At 36.1% G+C, this 6,835-nt stretch overlaps 1 long non-coding RNA gene across 2 annotated transcripts; it reads right to left on the reverse strand.

Annotated features, from left to right (window-relative positions):
* Positions 1–1,160: 1,160 nt before the first annotated feature.
* On the reverse strand, positions 1,161–6,598 carry LOC131254050 (uncharacterized). Of its 2 annotated transcripts, none has more exons than XR_009175458.1 (3): positions 6,498–6,598; positions 6,320–6,391; positions 1,161–1,585 (listed from the first exon to the last, which is right to left on the reverse strand). It is a non-coding gene; the product is annotated as an uncharacterized LOC131254050 (long non-coding RNA). The 2 variants fall into 2 exon arrangements; XR_009175459.1 differs by having other exon boundaries at positions 6,320–6,369; positions 6,498–6,594.
* Between the last annotated feature and the right edge of the window lie 237 nt (positions 6,599–6,835).

The raw sequence follows: 6,835 nt of genomic DNA on the forward strand, positions 1-6,835 counted from the left end.
CATGGTGGGGCCCATAGAGCACCGACCACTAGCCATTGGCTGGTGCGTTGAGGCCACCAAGTTATGTGGGTCCAATCATGAGGTATGAGTTATACACAAACCGTCCTTACTCTTACCCGGGTGGTAGACTCCCAGGAGTTTCAACACTAGGTCAAGGGTTCGAGTACCCACCCGTGGTGAAATCCCACGGCGTGTGTGTGTGTTGAAATTTAAAATAATAATAATAATAATAATAATAATAATAATAAAAAGTCCTTCCAGTCTGTGAGCTCGTTTTAAGTCTTGAGCCGAAAAATAAGACAGATCCAAAAAACAATTGGACCACACTGTAAAAAGCAAAGGAGGATTGAACGCCTGCCATTGAAACTCTTTTGGGGTCACAAAAATTTTGGATCAATATGATATTTTTTTTTCCTCTTCATCCAGGCCTGTGTAAAATTATGAATAGATTGGATGGAAAGTAAACGTTATGGTGGGCTCTAAGAATGTTTTAATGGTGAGAATCATTGGTCCACTTGAGCCACGGTGAGAATCATTGTCCCCACTGCTATTTGTGGTGTGGTCCACTTGAGCTATGGAAATTACTCATTTTTGGGATTAATATGTAAAATAATCTCGCCAAATGAATGATCGGTGTAGATATGATAAATACATCATTATGGGGCCATGTAACTTTGATCTCCTTTTAGTCGTTCTCACAACTGGGAGCTCGAGGAGTGTCAGCACTCATCTTCGCACGACACTGTACCTGCACCAGCTATGTTGCTGGTATGTGGTGCACCAGCCAATCCGCCTCCAGAATTTAAAAGGATACTAGAAGACATTTCCAATAAAAGTGACAGTATTTGGGTAAGTAACACGCCAATATGTGCTTGTGAACCAAGTACTTAGAAGTTTTACCTTCTCAGCATTATAAGTTATCTGAATTTTACTTCTTTAAGTATATTTTTAACTTTTTTAATTTTTAATTCAGTTAATGTGACACTCTCTCCTTAATTGTGAATTATAATATAAAAGCACCATCATTACGCTTTTATAATATAATTTGGCCAGTAATTCGATGGCCAAAAGTTAATGTAATGGGAGATATACAAAGAAGTTTGTAAGCAATGGAAATCTCAAATCAAAATTCTCAAATCTGTATATTTTTCATCGTTGATTTAATATTTTAGTAAGTGTATTTTCTTTATTAATTTGACATTTTAATAATGTAAAAATATCATATTATGGTTTTTACCGTGCCTATGTAAATACAAAAAATGCCCCTCAAATAACTTATTTTTCAGGAGACAGGTATTGGCATTGTACATCTACACCACATTACATTTGTAATTCAGTCTAAACAGGTCCTTAGCATGTGCAGTCAATCGTAACTTTCTCGGTCTCGACGAATGCCGTCCGCACTTATCAGTTCTCTCCGTGCGTTGCTTTAAAAGTTCTGTCTCCCCCTCTACTTTCTTTCTCTGTTATTATGAACCCTGCCTCTTGATATCTCTTGGCCCCTCTCCTTCTTGGGGTTACCCACTAGCGTGTTATAATTTCATGGTACGGACATTGCAGGGGATCATTTCATGGTGGGCCATTACTACGGAATCAGTTGAAATGTGTTAGAACCACACTATCTTGTTTATTCAGGCCTTTGGCTAAGATGAAATGTGTTGCATCCACGTCTTATACGGCTCGGATGTTCTACATCGGTGGTACGTTAGCAAGAAGGAAAGAGTTGCGCGTGGAAAGTTCAAGGACAATGTTGTGTATTAACCTAACAAGACATGATGGTTGCATTGGAAAACAAGCGCACGACATTGAAGATTATTGGCATACGTGAGCAAGATCTAGACCGTTAATAAGGTAGGCTGCTGATATCATGCCCTGGACATTAGATCAGGCTGGAGCACTCACCATGTGGACCTCACATGTATGAGAAAAGAGGATGTGGACTGCGTACTGACACTCACCATGTGGGTTTCACAATGATGTATTTTATCTACGCTGTCTATCTATTATGGATCATTATTTTAGGCATGAGCCCAAAAATGAGAGGGATCCAAATGTCAGGTGGACCACACCACACGAAAACAGTGGTGATTGAACGTCTACCATTGAAAAAAACCCTAAGGCCCACCGTAACGTTTATTTGCCATGGAACCTGTTGATTAGGTTACAAAGACCTGGATGAAGGGAAAACTTAAATATCATCTTCATCCAAAAGTCTTGTGGCCCAAGAAGTTTTCAACGGTGGCGTTCAATCACCACTGTTTTCGAGTGTAGTCCACCTGAAAATTTAATCTGCCTCATTTTATTTTATTTTTTTGGAAAAAATTTCCTACGTAATTTCACTTTTAACCGTGCAGCACCTCTAACGCTTTACTTTTCATTTCTAAACTTATGCCATACACATTGACTTTTTTTAAAAAACAAAAATACCCTTGTTTCATGGGTTATATTACTTTCTTTCGGTTGTACCCAAAAATCCATATTTTCTTCATTTTTCCTCCTGTAATCTTTTTTCTTGAGGTTCTATTCATTGCTTAAAATCGATCGCATTGATAAACTTGAAATCTTCTGGGTTTTGTGTATAAAGGCTTTTTTGCAATCTTTCATAGGGTTCTATTTTGAAATCGTGTTTCATTTCACTATACTCTTATTCTTCTTCTTAAACTCTTGTTTCATTGGAATGACGGTTGTAGGAGATAAGAATGAATAATGAATGTTTTTTCGCAATGAAATTGACTGGTGAAAATTCACCTACTACTCGATAAAATTCACCTAGTACTTGATCAAATTTACCTAGAATGAGAATGAATGTGCTTTTTGTAGTGAAATTGACTGGTGAAAATTCACCCAGTACTCAGTCAAAATCACCTAGTTCACGGTTGACCATGAAAATCCACGGTCAACGATGACTCACTGTCCATTTCACGGTCAAACGTGGGTTTTCATGGTTGACCGTGGACTTCACATTTTGGTTCCCTACTAGGCTTACACAGTCGACCGTGGAGTTTCACGATCAATCATGACTCTCTAGACATCCCAGGGTTGATCATGCATTATCATGGTCGACCGTGCATTATCACTTATTGCGTTTCACCTAGAATTAAGAATAAATGTGTTTTTTCGCGATGACAATTCACCTAGTACTCGGTCAAATTCACCTAGAATGAAGAATGAATGTATTTTTTCGCAGTGAAATTGATCGATTTAAATTCACTTAGTACTCGGTCAAATTCACCTAGTATTCGATCAAATTCACCCAATACATTCACATAGTATTCGGTCAAATTCACCTAGTACTCGGTTAAATTCACTAAGTACTCGGTCAAATTCACCTCGTACATTCACCGAGTACGCAATCAAATTCACCTAGCACTCAGTCAAATTCACCCAGTACTTGGTCAAATTCAACCGGTACTTAGTCAAATTCACCCAATACTCTCTTATGGTATGCTCTTATTGTGTAACGATTCGCTGAAAATATTTTAACGTGTTTGTTTTTAGTTAACAGCTATGAGAATCATCGTATGCTTTTATGGTGGGAAGTTAATATGTGAAAACAATGGATACATGTATAAGAGTAGAAAGTTTTTTTTTTAAAAAAAACATTACTTTGAATGTCGAGACTACATTTGAGGAGCTTTTATCTAAAATGTACAATATTATTAAGAGTACACTGAAGGATTGTGATATTAAGATGAAAGTATTGTACCCATGCTTAAACCAATCAATTCCACCATTTGAAATCAAAGACAACAAAGATGTGGGAGTTTTCTTGGCAGCATAGTCGAAGCATTCGAATACATACATGCCTTTAATCATAGAGACAATGCAGTGCATTAATGACACAATACACAAAGACCCTGTCGGTTGTAGTGGTGTTGAACATGATGTCCCTACAATTGGAAATGCATGTAAGGAACATGGTGTGAAATGTAAATATATGACATCACCTTTATGAGTACGTCTAAGTAACATTCCACCGCTCGAGCTACCTCAAACATCAAACTTTATAACTGGTCAAGTTATTGTCCCTTTTGAATATAGAAATCTATGTGAGGAACGTGGTAATAGCTGGCTAGCTAACCTTAACCTCAAATGTGAATATATGACATCACCTTTTATCTACAAGAGTACATATGCCTTCATCTTCTGCCATTGGTGATGAATGCGTACGTCTAAGTGACATTCCATTGCCCGAGCTACCTCAAACATCAAACTTCATGACTGGACAAGTTAATGTGCCTTTCGAGGATGATGCATTTATCAATATATATCTATTAGAATATTTGGATTCATTAGATGACCCGATTGAGATAGCCGTTAGACAAAAGTTTAAGGACAAGAGTCGGTGCCAGTATGTTTTTAGCCAATTTGTAATTCGTAAAAACTTCCAATATATGGTCTTGTACTTATCATCCAAGAGATTTACCGTGGTATGTTTCGAAGATAATTATGAATGGATGGTTCATGCATCTAGGGTGAATGATGCATGAATATTCAAGATAGAGACTTACACGTCGAAACATACATGTGGCATGTCATGGATGAAGAGCGATCACCGATAAGTAGTAAGTTAGCTAGTGAGTTGGTTATTTATCGTATTGAGTTGCAGATAGGATTAAGGCTGAGTGACATTATATTGGCTATGCATGAGAAATATAATATTATTATCATTTATAAGAAAGCATGGCGAGCTAAGGAGATCACAATCAATCGTGTAATGGGATCTTATGAAGAATCTTACAATGAACTCCCAACCTATTTGCATGAGTTGAGAAGGGCCAACCTAGAGGCAGTGACTGTCGTGCTTGTTAACCTACAGACAGCAGGTTCGAGAGATGTTTTGTTGCTCTCGAACAGTGTGTTAGAAGTTTTTAAAATTCTTTGTAAAGAGTGTTAGCCGTCGATAAGACACACCTCAAAGGTAAATACAAGGGTGTTCTATTCATAGCTATAGCCTTTTATGAAGACAATCATATTTTCTCAGTAGTCTTTGGTATTGGGGAATCGAAAAACAATGGCAGTTGGAATTAGTTCTTTACCCACCTCAATTGTACGTTAAGGTAATTTCTAGGTCTTGTCATTATATCAGACTAACATAAAGGTTTAATGAAAGAAGTCTCCGAAGTCTTCCAAAATGTAATTCATGGCTATTGCGTCTACCATATCTACAAAAACTTGGTTGACACATTGAAAGACAAGTCATTGGAAAGGTATTATTCGCGGGTTATAAAGATGTGCAAGAATGCTCCCTTTGAAAAGTTAATGCACGGTATCGAAATGGCCAACCCCCTAGTACATGCATGGTTGACAGAAATAAGATACGAAAGATGGGAATCTTCACATTTTTTAGGAAAAAGAATAAACTTTGTCACTACTAACATATCAGAGTGCGTTAATATTTTGTTCAAAGAAGCAAGAGAATACACTGTGACTATACTGATAGAGATAGTCAAATTTAAGATATAAGAAATGTTCTACAAGAGAAGAGAATCTACGTCATCATTTATTGAACCATTGACACCATGGGTGGAGGAACAACTAAGGGGTCTTATACCGAAGGCGCAAGATGTTGGTTCTCATACAATTTCTCGATACGAGTATTATATTATCGAAGATTGCAATGACATAATAAAGCTCAATTAGCTTTCGTGTACATGTCATGAGTTTGACATCAAAGGATTCCATTGTTTGCATATTCTTTTAGCATATATAAACTATAATCTTCCTCATTATACCTACTGCTTCCCATTATATACTACGCAAAATAACAAGATCACATATAACGAATCCGTATACCTAGTACGTGACAAGAGCCAATGGAAAAGATCAAACGAATTCAGGGAGTATTGTATGAAAATTAAATCCCCATGATAAAAGAGGTTAGCCGAAAGACCGAAAAAGATAAAAATTCATTCACATGGATTGGAACGAAAAATAGTAAAGTGCGACATGTGCAAACAAATGGGACATAATTGACAGAGGTGCAATTTTTCAATACCAAATGAATAATGTATTTTTTAATGTATTTTTGGTTTGAATGTGATGTGACGATGAATGATTTAATTGTAAGACGTCTTTAAACATTATTGAAATTATGGATTTACTATTACAATTAAGACTTGGAAATATGCTTAATGTTATAAATTTAATCAAACAAATTTACCAAAATTCTCAAAAATAAAAATGATGGAGAACACTGCACATTAGTTTGCATACATAAATATGTCATAACAGACCATATTACAAAATTTCTCAAAAACAAGAAAGATTAAGAACACTACACATCATAAAATAATAATCATGAAAGAGGACAGCATACCTTCCAAATATATGCCAAGTTTGCTCCACCTTTCCCCATCACTTTACCCACTGCATTTGTAGAGATTACAATCTCAAAGGTGGAAGGTAATTTGCACAAATGCACAATATAGAAGCAAATAAATAAGTTGAAAAGGAAATTAGGAACATAAACAAAGACTATGAAAGGATATACTAACCCTGAATATGACTTTGACGAACATGGGGAAATCATTCCATATATGTTCTCCCCTACCTTCAGATCGATAGAATTCTAGAAAAAAAAAAAAAGAAAAAAAAAAGAAAAAGAAAAAGGAAGGTAAGCTCACCAAGGGATTGGAACATTTTACTGGAAAATGTATATGAATGCAGCATTTCACATGCAGAAACAAAACTAGCCACAATAGTTCTAATATTTATGACCACAGTGAGTAGTTGTCATGTTTAAAGAAAATGTTGAAATAGGCCTATCAATTTTTTTAGCATGAATCAATTACTATAATTTTCCAATTTTGTGGGAAAAAAAGTTGAATGAATC

Source organism: Magnolia sinica, chromosome 8 (genome assembly GCF_029962835.1).
Source record: "Magnolia sinica isolate HGM2019 chromosome 8, MsV1, whole genome shotgun sequence".
Taxonomy (NCBI): Eukaryota; Viridiplantae; Streptophyta; class Magnoliopsida; order Magnoliales; family Magnoliaceae; genus Magnolia; species Magnolia sinica.